This window comes from Parus major, chromosome 20 (assembly GCF_001522545.3).
Source record: "Parus major isolate Abel chromosome 20, Parus_major1.1, whole genome shotgun sequence".
Taxonomy (NCBI): domain Eukaryota; kingdom Metazoa; phylum Chordata; class Aves; order Passeriformes; family Paridae; genus Parus; species Parus major.
The window spans coordinates 5,323,205-5,336,821 of NC_031788.1; the positions used below are offsets into that span (position 1 = coordinate 5,323,205).

At 48.6% G+C, this 13,617-nt stretch overlaps 1 protein-coding gene across 4 annotated transcripts in view; it reads right to left on the reverse strand.

Annotated features, from left to right (window-relative positions):
- ZHX3 (zinc fingers and homeoboxes 3) overlaps positions 1–13,130 on the reverse strand; it is a 46,614-nt gene extending 33,484 nt beyond the window's left edge. For 3 of the 4 annotated variants that reach the window (XM_019008695.1, XM_033519048.1, XM_033519050.1), the window contains exon 1: positions 13,076–13,130. The gene's annotated coding sequence lies outside the window, so the exon portion shown is untranslated. Of the gene's footprint in view, positions 1–12,449; positions 12,671–13,075 lie in introns of those variants that run through there. The other variant, XM_033519049.1, reaches the window with a different exon arrangement.
- Between the last annotated feature and the right edge of the window lie 487 nt (positions 13,131–13,617).

The following is a 13,617-nucleotide window of genomic DNA, read 5'->3' on the forward strand; positions in this document are numbered from 1 at the left end:
TCTACTGGAATGAATTTTTCCATTGCAAGAAGGAAATATTCCACTATTCCTTATGGAATATTCCCATGATGCTAAAAATTCCTATTGCACAGTTTTAAAAATTTCAAATCCTATTCAGGTTGGGTTTAAAAGCAACCAAACAGGTATATACACAACATGGAGCATTAAAAGTCAGTGAATGATAGTCAGCTTCCTATCCAAGAAAAGCAAACAACAGACTCCCACTCCTCCCATTTTCATCTCACTGCCCGAAGGATGCTCTAAGGACCACAGGGGACACAAAGAGCTAAATTTAACTATCTATTATTTGAGAGCAGTAATCATCACTTTGTTCCATGTTTTATTCAAGGCCTGATGGGGCCCTGATCATCCATGTGATTATCCAGTTCAAGGAAACAGAAGAGCACTGGTTTCCCTTTCATCCAAAAACCCCAGGACTACAGCAGGACGTGGGAAGCTGCGGCTCCGTTCCTGCACTGCCTGGAGGTTTTGGCATCTTTAGCTTCAGCTGCTGCTGTGAGCTGGGATATTCTGGGATGGGGAACTCTGTCAGTCCCCTGGGATCTGCTTTCCATGCAGAATACCATATTTAAACTGTCAATATATTCAATGACATGGCTGAACAGTTCCTCTGCCCTCATCTCCAGCCTCTCCCAGCTGCAGTTACTGGTGCCATTCACACAGTTTTGTGGGAGCAAAGAGACAACAAAAGCAAAAATAAGTTTTTTCCAACAAAAATTCCCTTTGACAGGCAGCCCTGCCATTAACTCAGGGACAAAAAAAAAGCCTGGGAGCCAGCAGTGACAATGCTATTATAATACAAATTATTAATACAAGGGACCTCATTGCTCTCAGCTTCCACACGAAGCTTGCCAAAAGCCAAAGGCTCCTATTTTTGGTGGGGTGCACAGACCTTGAAAACTCCACAGTTAGCAAAGGAAAAAACACACTGACAGTCTTTACACTGTCCATAATATCTTTTTAAGGTGACTTGTCATTTAAACTGTCAGCTTGAAATCTAATCATTTTTAAAAATGAATATAATATTATGTATTACACTCACAGGCTGCAACCACTGCCAAATTCCTCTGACAGTTTTTACAGGATTATAATCACATTCCTCTTTTAATGTTTTATTCTCTTGCTCCTGTGCCAGAGACATGGGAAGGAGAATAAATGGCTACTTAAGAACAATGTATGATGATCCAAACCAAAACTGGAAATGGAGCACAGTGCTGTATCCACCTCCTTGGAGGCGGGATGCTCAGCAGCCAGAACACTTTCAGACACTAGTGTGATTTTAAAGCAAGGTTTTCCCATGAAAAATCTTTTTATTAAAGGAAAAGCACTGATAATTGTGAGGCAAACGTGGGAGGACAAGCTTTATGTTTCTGCCATGGAGAAACACCAGGCTCTTGCAGAGACCTCACACAGCTCAACTCAACAGTGGCCACAAAGGCACCACCAGTGGGACCCCGAGCAGAGACAAGAGCTGAGCACACCAGAACCCTGTCCCAGAGGCTGCAAACCCTCCATCACTATTCCATTTACTGCTCAGAAACCCTCCTGCTTCTTCTCCTCCTTAAATTCTCCTATTAAGATGGACCAGATGAACAGACCCATGTCTGGGTCTGCTCTCCACACCACGAACGAGGCCAGCCTGAGCAAAGTGCCAGCTGGGTGCCAATCCCAGCTCCTGCAGGGACCTGGCTGGGGCTCAGACTGGGGAGAGTTACACAAAACAAGGATTCTGGCATTTCTTAGCTCAACCTAAATGTCTTTTTCCCCCCTCAAAAAAATGCCTGGAGCGTAACAGTGCTTGTTTGTACAAAGAGGACAGACAAAATAGTCTAGAAATGGAAGCAAAACCTGATTCACCCAAATTAATGGGCAAATTTTACAACATGAAGACATGAAAAATGTTGGGTTTTTTCTTTTTTGCCTGCAAGGTTTTTTGTTGGATTTTTTTTTTTTTTAGGACAGTGTTCCCTTACAAAAGCATTCTTCTGAAAGCACTTCTCCCGTGAAGCTCCCCTCCAACAGCTACTGTTACAAATCTGTGATAAAAGATGTATTCAGCAGGGCTTGGCACACAAATAGCACCCACACGGGCACTGCCAAAGCCTTGCAATTTTATCACGAGCTCCAAAATACTTGAAGAGAGAAAAGATGCCCTTGCAGGGAGCATCAGTGTAAGAGAAGCTTCATCTCCTGTGGTCACCTCCGACTGATCAGGATGGGTTAAAAAAAACCCCACAAGCATCTAGACACAATTCTGGAGAAAATCTCTCAAGTAGGAAGACAAAGCCATATAGATTTTCAAGGACTTGTGGCCAAGCAGAAGAAAGCTTTGATGAATTGTCACTTGATTTGATCCAAGCTCGGGATTTTGCAGTGTCCCACTGGTGTCTACTTTTTGAGGGGAACTTCCCAGACCTCTCCAAGAGTTTCTGGACCAACAGAAAGCTGTCCAAAGTTATCCCTTAGCATCAGAACAGCCATTTCACAGACCTCCAACTTAGGCTTGCAAGAGAAATATAAATTGAAATCAAACCCCACTCTGACTCAGCAAAGTCCATCAAAAGCTGGGGGACACACAGAGCTCCTGATGGGGGACAAGCCTTGGTGGCACAGAGCAGGGACTCTGCTGATGCTGTGGAAGCCTGGCTGAGCACAAAGACAAGTGTGTAACACCTCCAAGACACCTCTGCAGGATGTACAAACACACACCCAGCACCAGCACTGCTCTTCTGTCCTGCTGCTCCTTCCTTTGTGCCAGAAACCATCCAGCCAAACTGGACGCAGCATCCATGACACAGGGGAAAAGAAACATCTCAGCAATTAATAGACTTCAGCTGGAATCTCCCAGGAGACAGTATTAAAATGAAGGAGGGAAGAAACAAATAAACAGAGGAGAAAAGAACCAACCTAGCAGTCTGCCATGCCAACTTCTAAAGCCAAAAGTCAAGCCCAGGACCCCATGGCACTGTTCCCAGTCTGGGATACTGGGAAACAACCAGGCTACTGCATCTCCCTACCACTCTCCGCCCAAGAATTCCCATTTTCCAGCTTTTCTCCACAACCACAAAGCTCTGGGGGTTTTGTTTCCCTTTAAGAAGCAGAGATTTCCACTGAAGTCCCTGGTTCTGAGTGCTGGGCTGCAGTCCAAGAGCCCCAAGAGCCAGACATCAGGAGGTAGTGATGGGCTGCAGGCGCTGGACCCTTTTCAACCAGCTCAGCTGGGGTCTGGATTTGGGAATCCACACTGCTGCATTCAGGAAGTAGTTCCCAAAATGCAGAGCTTAACCCCAAAATTACATCATGAAGCAGCAAGCACAACTCTCTAACACACCATAAATACATCACTCTGTACCACACTCACCAAGTCCAGCTCTAAATCTGGTTCACACATAAGACACAGAAAATATAAATATTCTCCCTGATTTCACTGTGATATTCCCAAGCTCATCCAGAGAACCTACAAAGTCACTAAGCTATAATTAGAGGTTTATTATAAAAGGTGTTTGGGATGCCTGTCAGCACTGAAGGACACTCTGTGTTTAAGGTACTCTTAACATACACAGTGGCAGTGGGCCATTTTTTGGGCTTTCATTAAACAAAAAAGCCAGCTTGTTTACTCACCTCAAATGACTTTTCTCAGTTTCTGCTTTGTTGGGGGTTTTTTTCAGTCTCTAACATGATTAATGGCATTTTAAAGAGTCAAAAAGCAAAAGCCATCAGTGAGGTGGTTTAAAACATACATTTTTATCCATAGCTCATAACATGATTGCCAGCTAAATCTTGCTTTTCACAAAAACCAAAAAACAACAACAAAAAAAACAAAACCAAACCAAACCCCAAAAAACTGGGTGCAGAATGTGCACATTCACTCACTGGTTATTGTAGGGTTGTTGGCATTAGGTTTTTTTATTAAAAAATACATCAAGTGTGGAGGGGAAATGAAACAATGTGATACTTCTTTGAGACAGTCTCTAACATTAGGAAAACATGCAAAGAAAATCCCATAGTGATCCACTTGTAGACCTTCCCACAGCACACCAAGCTCAAATTGATAAAATAACAAATTCTGTTTCAAAGCACTTGGGCTGGGCTGGCCTTTTCAAATAGTTTTAAAAATAATATATGACAATAATATCATATCCTGAGGCTTTGGGAGGGACAGGAGCCCAGTGCCACACACCAGAGATGCTCTGTGGGACCTGCTTTCCCTCTTGGCTGTCACACCCCAGGGGGCTCTGGGCAGGTTTCATTCCCCACACTGAAAACAGAGACCACATGGGATCACCAGCTTCATGCCAGAGTGAGCATTTTGCATTAATTAAAAGGTGGCTCCATCACACACTCCAGGATTTCTCACCACTGCAGCACAGCATGGACCCACCTCTTGCATGCCTAGGGTTTCAGCAGACCATCCCTGCCCTTCTAAGTGAAAAAATTAAGCCTACAAGCACCAAGTTCTATCACAACTTCACAAATGTTCCTAAAATTGAGTTCAAACTGGAATGAAAAAGCATCTCTAAAGTGATGCTCTGGTCCAACAGCTGGTAGCAGCATCACCTGGGCTTTGCTGTTGCAAAATAAACCCTGAGGGTGAGGTGGCCATGGCCACGAGGGGAAAACATCATTAGGAGATAAAATCATCTCTGCTAATCCTGACTGTGAATTCAGGTGTAATTAGACCAGCTGCCAGGTACAGCTCTGCAGAGGTGACCTTTCCTGGTGCTGTCTGGATGTGGCACCATGGAGGCAGCAAGGCTGAGAGAAGATTTCTCCCTCCTCAAAACACCACCCACCTCTGGGGCAGAACCAGCCAGAAACAAAAGCAGAAGAGGAAGGCAGAGCAGAGCAGGGCTGCAGATTCCTGTGCCAAGAGGGTGTGCAGCTCCTGGATGCTCTGAAATCGCCCCTTCCCAAACACCAATTTCCATCTCTCCCTTCAAAGTCCAATAACAAAATATTTGGGAGCTGGATGGATGCACAGTAAACATATTTCACTACAAATGGTCTCCAGTGGACTTGTTTTTGGATCTTGCAGCAAAGCATGACTGCAAGGGAATGTTTTCCTCTTCTAGTAGACTATTTACTGTTAGACACCTACATAAAATTATGGATATTTGACTTACAATTCCACTTCTCTTCCCGAAAAAGCAGATGAAATTGAGCTACTTGGTTGCAAAATTAGCAATACTTTGTTGCTAATTCAGTTCCAAGAACCTCCCTCAGCTCTTTTTTCTAATCACATGCAGAACAGCTACACTGCACATACCATTTTTTGCTACATTGAGCTTGACGAAAATTTAAGACTTCCTCCCCACCCCATCTTCTTTTTAATGGGAGATGTGATTATTGAAATTAATTCGGAAAACAGTCAGCATTCACCAATCAGCTCAGCAGTTTGGGTTTTCTTCATCTGCTGGTTACATGCTAATTATTGTGCTGGTGAGATTATTTCCCATTCACATTTGGAATTTACAACACAGTAGGGAATTGATTAAATTAGAAGAAAAATACCAAAAAATAGAGAAAGAAATCAATGACATTTTACATTCAACATGTTTTTTTTGTTTCCCATTTTGTTCCCAGCCTCATGCCTACAATGCCCTGACAAACTCAGGCCCAGCAGAGCAGATGCACAAGGCAGCGTTTCCCAGCTTTAAGGACTGGAAATGAAATCCACAGAGCAGATATTTTGGGAAGGCAATACAACCCTCCCGTGTTCATCAACACCTCTGTTGTTCCTCCCATCCTCCACTGCCTCACACCAACCATATCCTTTTCCACTTGGCTGACATTTGCAATTAAGAAGGGAAATCCCCCCACATGTGGGAAATGAGCCCCCATTTCCAAGCCAAGGCTCCAGCAATGCTGAAATGCCCACACAGAGGCAGGAATGATGTCCCCTGCCCATGACAAGCTCTGTGGGCTGGGATGGCTTCTTCCTCACACCAGAAGAGCACAAGGGACAGAGCAACACCAGCCCACAACATCCAGCAGCAAGGACCACCTTATCCTGCTATCAGGTCTTCTGATGGAAACCCTTTTTTCAGAGATGCTCAGCAGAGAGGTCTCTAATTTCACTACTGCATCTCAAATCCCATTTACCATCTCATTTCACCTGGACAGGCACAACAATACTGTCATCAGCAGGGCTTTGAGCACACAAGGGATGTAGTGTTTGCCATGCAATGCTGTTTATTTGTGGTTACCTCTCAAAGCAAGGGTTACTTCTCACCCCTACCCTCTCCATTCCAACCATCCCCTTGAAAACTACAATAAAAAAACAAACAAACAAACAAAAAACAATCAAAACCTATTCTAGGTGCCAGAAAAGATCAAAGTAGGAACATGAAGGCTTCAAAATTCCTTTAAACACCCCAGTCCCCTGCATGCCACAAACTGCTGGGCACCCACAAGCTGCTCTGGGACCTACCCTGAAGGTAACATGAAAAGCAGTGTCCTGCAACAGCAAAGGGAAACACACTGGTGACCCCACAGCAGAAAATAAGATTGAAAAAACACATCTAAAGAACTGACAAAGAAAGATGCCAGAAAAATCAGGAGAGCATAGAGTAGCAAAAGGAGCTTGGAAAAGGGTTAGGAGCAGGTGGACACACAGTGACTGTTCACAGGAGAGGGGTTTTTTAAGATTAACCCCCAGTACACCAACTCCAAATATATCTCCCCTACAGCACCTTCATTTCTAACACACTGACAAGCACTACTGTGTTCCCAGGGCCAAATTTCCACCTCCAGGAATGATGCTGGCACATGGCAGAACCACCACAGCTCAGCACAGGCTGGGAGAGCAGGACAACACCACACCACCAAGGCAGACAGAACAACAGAGGGAAAACAACTAAAAACAAAAGACCTGCAAACCTGCAGCAGTTGCCACATCATCCTCAGTCTCCATCTTTCCTGCCTGTAAAGCAGGAGGGAAGGGAGATGCCAGACACTGGAGCAGGGAGTGCTGGCTGCCATTTAAAACATCTGCTGCACTTCCCAGAGCATGCAGGGCTGGGGGAGCAAAGCCCAACAGGTGGATTATGAAATATTCACATCATTTGCTTGTTCCCAGCCCAGACCACAGCCTGCCTCCCCTGTGCCTGCACAGCTGAGGGGGGGGTCTGTGCTTAGATTTTTGGGTTTAAGTCAGCTCTGTCTCTATAAAACAGAGACACTCCTCCTCTCTTAAATGCTTTCTGACATGGAAATGATTCCTAGCAAAGAAAGAAAGAGCAGGATACATTTCAGAAGGGGAGATTGCTTTTACATCCTGTTTAACAAATCAAAGCACAACACACAGCAGGCTTGCACAACACAGGTGTCAGGGTGATCTGTCTCTAAGGGCCACCCCACACCCAGGAAACAATGTAAGAGCCAATTAACCTTTAATGCAAAGTGTAAACACCTGTCTTAGCAGGGCTGTGAAAAATGGCATCACATTCAACCCTTCAAGGTCTCCAAAGCCACCTGCTCAAGGTGCTGGTTGAGAGGTGACCACCTCTGCAAGGCTGACTAGAGCTGAAGAGTGCAGGTTGTAAAGCCCAGTGCTTTCTATCATTGGAAGCTGGAATGATAGTTGTGCTTTGTACACCCCCAGGTAGGACCTGGAGCCACCAGGAAGGTCTCCAGCCACTGCAGCCTGCCCTGAGTACAAGCATGAGGAGCCAGGAGTACATTTGGATCCTTCACACAGACACCCAAGACTTCAGTTCATTAAGTATGTTACACATCAAAAAGCATCCAAGACAACCCCATCTGAAGCATCCTCTTCCACAAAGTATACTCCAAGTACTCCAGTGCTCTCCAGCACATACCTTTGTTACCCCTACAGTCCAGGACATCTGGAGATGAAGAGCTGTAAGATCAGTTACCCAAGATTTCAAGCCTAATTTTGATCCTCTTTACTAAACTCTTCATTTTTACCATTTTAAGAGCAGACAAGAAGTTTCAATCCCTCTTTAAAGACAAATGCCAGGAGCTCCACCAGACAGCAGGGCAGATACAGCTTCTGGCAGTAACTACACTCTCCATCTGTGGGATAACCCAAGCATTGGACTTACTTTCCAAAAAGACACCAGCAATAGCACAGCTGAGGCTTTGGGACAGGAAAGCAAGACACCAGTATGGCCATTTTGTTGAGCTTTGCTGTATTCTGGGAGTTTTGTTTTTAAATTCATTGCAGCAGCTGGTCCACCACTGACCTGAAACGCTTTTGGACCACAAATATATCCCCACAGCTGAGAAGCACCTGGATGTAAAGAAAAAAGTGTCACAGCTTCTGATTTACAGCACTGCAATTGCAGAGCACAAGCCCAGAGAAGATACACAGACTTCCAGATGGAGAGAGGGACAGGACTGATTACATACAATTATTAATGCATGTCCCTACAGCACTGGAAAAAAAGACCTGAATGTGCTTAGGAAGAAACAAAGCAGTGAAAAATAAAATGACTACCCATTCAAGTATTTGTGCAACACTGGCATGACACCTTAGGGAAATAAATATTTGCTTGACCTATTTCCAAAAGACAAGTTTTTATAAGTCCCATGAAAACCTCTTTATTTACTGAGGCAAGAGAGCAGAGCATTTGCAAGCATCCCGCACACCAAGCCATGTTCCAGGAGCAGCTAACTCCCTTCTTATCCTTCCCAGAGGAGCAAACTAATGTCTTTACACCAGTGGGACAAGATCAGCCTGAAAACAACATCAAGGCACTTCATCAGGAGAAGAAGAGCTAAACAACAGTGACCCAAACAGCAAAGAGCCACCTTGCCCCCCTGGAAGGCCCTTTCTACTGATCCATCTCCCTGTTGCTCAGTGAATTTTTGAGTGCTCACACTTCAAACCTGTGCCACCCAGGCTCTTTACTGAGGAGCCAGGCACCAGAGCTCATTCCCCACCCTATTCCTGACACGGCTCTCAAGCATCTCTGTATTAAAAGGGAAAAAAAACAAAACCCAAAACAAAACCAAAATCTGTTCCACTTCCCTCCAAGCAAGCAGGAAAGCCCCATTACCCAGACTGAATTTTCTGAGCATTATTGGGCAGGAGTGTTTGGATGGAACTATAATGGAAACTTTTGCAACCTCAACACCATGTTATTTTATTTCATTTTTTTCCTCAAGCAAGTGCTAAAACACATGAGGCACCTGGCTGGAACAGCAAGGGCAGCACTCACCCACAGTAGGAAGAACCTTAAGATGCCATGACTGCAACTGGACACAGCTTAGAAAGCTCATCCTCCAATTTTTCTAATTTTAAAAAAAAGCAGAAATAAGGAGTGAAGAGCACACAGATAAAAGGGAGTCCAGCTAAATGCCCCTCTATTGTGCCTGTAGAACAAGGAGAGGGCACCCTCACAGTGTCCCTCTGAATGGGGAGAGCAAAGAGAAACCACAAAGCCTTTGAAGCACATGAGAGTGTCCTCCACGTGGAGATGAGCCACGGCTGCCATGGCTGTGACTGCTCTGGTGACAACCCAGCTCTGCTCCTGTGCCATGTGTCATCATCACCAGCTCCTGAGCTCCACCACAGCCACCCCAACCAGGCCTTCACAGACACCTCATGGAAGCTTGCTCCGTTTGCATTTTAAGCATTGTTATTTACAACATTTGTTAAGAGAAGAACACAAAAAAAAACCCCAACCAAACAAAAAAAAAAAAACCCCAAAACAAAAAAACAAACTAACAAAGGAGGGGAAAAGTACAAGACTTTTTCCTCTATAATTAGAAGCATCACCCCACTCCTACTTAACAAAGCAGAAGAGCCACCACAGCTGCCAGAGGGAGGGAGGCTGCTGACCTTCACCACAAAGACCATCAGGCACCAGCAAGCAGGATCTTCTCCAAAATAGCCTCCATAGCAGGACTAGACTCATTCTACCTGGAGCAGGTGTTTAAGTTACTAAGATCATTCTCCTAACCTCCTATGTAATGCAAAGAGATAGGCAACTCAGCATGATTCTGTGTCTGCATGGGGCAAATCACCCTTAGCATGAGCAAGGAGGGGGGAATGTGGACCTGGCTCTGGGCTCCTCCTCTCCCAACAAAATCCCTCTATTCCAGGATGACCCCAGTCCCCTGCAAGAATGAGGGTGATAATAATTTACATTGGCTGTGAGCAAACCAAGGACCTTCCCATGGGGTGAACCTCCCTCATGCTTTTTTACATGCAAATCAGGTGGAAAAAGCAGAAAGGAATAATAATATCAGGCGATGGGAAGCAAGGGACCCATTGCAGCAGAGCGGGCAGCAACAAGCCAGCCCATGGGGGTTAACTTGCACAAAGCTGGGGGTGCTGAGCAGGATGGGGGGAGATATCTGCTCCCACCTTCTGCCTTTTGTTTGCACAGATTTCTACAGGCTCTCAGTTGTTTGTCTCCATTCCAAACAGTTTTTAGAGGGAGCTGATGCCCTGCCTGCAGTTAGCCCAGTCTCTGGAGGGGATGAATGTGAGCGAGTCTTGCAGGTCTCATCACAGCCCAGATGCTGTCCCACATTCAGGAACAGCAAGAGATGATCTGTGTGACAGCCTCGCACAATGCAGTGGGATCCTGGTGCCCAGAAACCTGGAGGAGGACCCGTGGGATCAAGACACAGCCATGCCCTGCAGACAACAGTGCCTCCAGACCCATCCCATCACAGAGACACGGAAAGGCTGGACAAGGGATGGACACAGGCCCGTGTCCCAGGGCTGGACTGCAAATCCAAGGTACAGATACATCCAGGAGCTACAAGATGAGCTGTTTTTATATAGTAACACCATAGTAACCAAAGCAGAGGGAAAAGCTCGTATACACAGAGGGACAGCATTTTTGGAGAGGAGGAGCAGGTCTAAATTGAAGGAAAACCCTGCAGAGCAAGGAGACACACTTATATAAACGAGAACTGGAGCTACACTGCTGTTTAAATCTCCCCACACTGACAACCCAGATGGCTCTCAGTACCAGCCTGGCTCACCTGCTCCAGCCTACCCCACTCCAGGCTGTCAGCACTGCCTGCATCCATCCCTGCACCTCTTTGTGGAAAGCCAGTGGCCCCATGGGGCTGGTTTCACTTGGCTTTACAACAAGGAATTTATTGATAGGGATGTGCTCCCACGAGTGACTTCAGGGCTTCAAGTTACTACAGCTTTTCTACAGTAGCAAGAATTGCGGAGGCTGAGCCCTGTCAGAAAAACCTATGCTAAACCCCAACCCATCTATAATATAATTAACACCAGCTACAGATTAGGCTGTATCTGAAGCAAATCAGATCCAACAGCCTCCTCTTTCCCACCCCCAAAGGTGGGTCAGGACTCCAGAACTGTGTGGGCATCCGTGTGCTGCAAGTTACTGGGATGCACTAAGAGGAAACAATAAACAGACTGGAACAGTCTGCTCCCTCTTCTCAGCTATGTTGTAAAATACATCAAGGCCATAGACCCAACCTAGTTAATAGAAATTATCGTTAAATTGCTGTTTTCTTTTATGGTAAATAAAATGCATCTGAGCATCTGGGTGGTTTTCCCTTCCTCCTCATCTCTTAAAGAGAGATTAGTTTAGAATAAGCTGTTCCAGATAATGAAGTAAACTTCTGGCTTCCTATCCATGGAGAAGTGTTCCTCAGGACACTATGATCCTTGTTTGGGGCTGCAGCCAGAGTAGGTGGTCGGGGGGAAGAGCAGGGAAACCCTCCCTGTTCAACTGGAGCCACTCTACAGCATTGGGCAAAGAGAAAGCCCACGGCTGGGGAGAGTTCATGCCTTTAGTGGGCAGAAATGGGAAAAATCAGATCAAGAAAGGTTTGTATATGAGCTTTTCAATGTACGCCACATGGCCTGAAGAAACACATCACCTGCCTCTCCCCCAAAAGTTTCCCATCATGTAATCAGAGTAGCACAGAACTCAATTGGAGAACCGTATTGTCTGAGATTTGAGGGTGCAGACAAAGTGTGCCCTGAGCAGCAGGATGGGGCCACTTCTCATGCAGGCCAGCTTGCCAAGCCAATGTGACACCCAAGTGGCACACACCCGGTGTCCATCCTGGACCCACATCCCATCCAAAGCGACATCTCAGCTCTCCAAATCTACCTCTCGAAGCAGAGGGGCCTCAGTCTGCTGGCACCTGGCCACATGCCCGGCTGCCACCACACCCCGTCCAAAGGGACATCTCTGCTCTCCAAATCCACCTCTCGCAGCGGAGAGGCCTCAGTCTGCCGGCGCCTGGCCACACGCCCGGCTGCCACCACAGGAGCCCTGGCTAGGAGCTGGCATAACCCCGGCAGGACTTTACCCCAGCAGCCCGAGAGCGTGAGCTTAAACCACTGTCCCCAGCCAGGCAAGAAGAGCACCGAACGGGAAATCTGGGGTTTAGTCCCGCTCCACCACAGATTTCCTGTGCGGCCTCGGGCTCGTCACTTAGCGGCCGCTCAGTTTTCCTACCTGCGAGAACGGGGAGATGCCGCCTGCTCACAGCCCGGTTCGTCCCAAGCTCCGGCACTTTAAACCCGGCACTGCCGCAACACCAAGAGCTCCAAAAATCCCCACTGTGACCAAGCCCCCACCCGCGACACGAGTGGGGTCTGCTGCCCCGCTGTCCATACAGCCAGCAGCCAACGAGGGCTAGAAGAAAGCACTTTTCTTCCTCTAAAAACCCAGACTAAAAGAAAAACAACCCAGAGCACCCCGGGGGAGAGGGGTCCCGATCCGCCCCACGCAGCCGGGTGGGTCCCGGGCCGCCCCGCGCAGCCGGGCGCTCGCGCAAAGCTCCCACAGCGGCGGGACCCGATTTTTAACCGGATTTATTTCAATTTTAATTGCCGGCGAGCCCACGGCAGCGCAGCCCCGCCGCTCCCGGCCAGCGTCAGGGCAGGGCTGGGCGCTCCGGGGCGGGGGAGTCCAGCGTGTCCCGATCCTCGCCCCGCACGGGGACGGGGGTGGGTGCGACCGCCTCGGCCCCGCTGCCCCGCACCTGCCAGGGCTCTGCGGTACCGGCGGCAGCGGCTGCGGGCGGGAGCGAAGCGCGGGGCGCGGGACCCTCCCCGCCGCGCCGGGCGCTGGGCACTCACCCGCGGCAGGTCCGTGGCGGCTCGGCGGGGCTCGGTGCGGGGCGGTCCGGTCCGGTGCGGTCCGGCGGAGGCCCCGGCCCCGAGCGCGGGGCGGGCGGCGCAGCGGGGCGGGCGGGCGCCGCCGAGCCCAGGCATCGGCGGGGGGAGCGCGGGGCGGGCGGGCGCGACAAACACCGGCATCAGCCGGGCTCCATCGCCGGGCGGGGGGGCCCTGACGTCACCGCGGCCGGCCGGAGCGCGCGTGCGCGCGGGGACACCCGGGCGGGTCGGGACGGTGCCGGGACCGGCACCGGGATCTCGCATCGGCCACCGGGACAGGGAACCGAGACTGGGATCTGGACCGGGCACCGGGGAGTGCGGCAAGCGCCCGCAGCGGGGGTTTGCCCGTAGCAGCCCCCCGAGCGCCCGTGGGGTGCGCGTACCGGGGAGCAGCAGCGGGCACGGGGAGGGTGATGAGGAGCGTGCGGCCACCGCCGGGGGCCGGGCACGGAGCGCTGCACACCGGACCCCGCTGTCCGCGCAGGGAGCTGAACCGGCCCGTG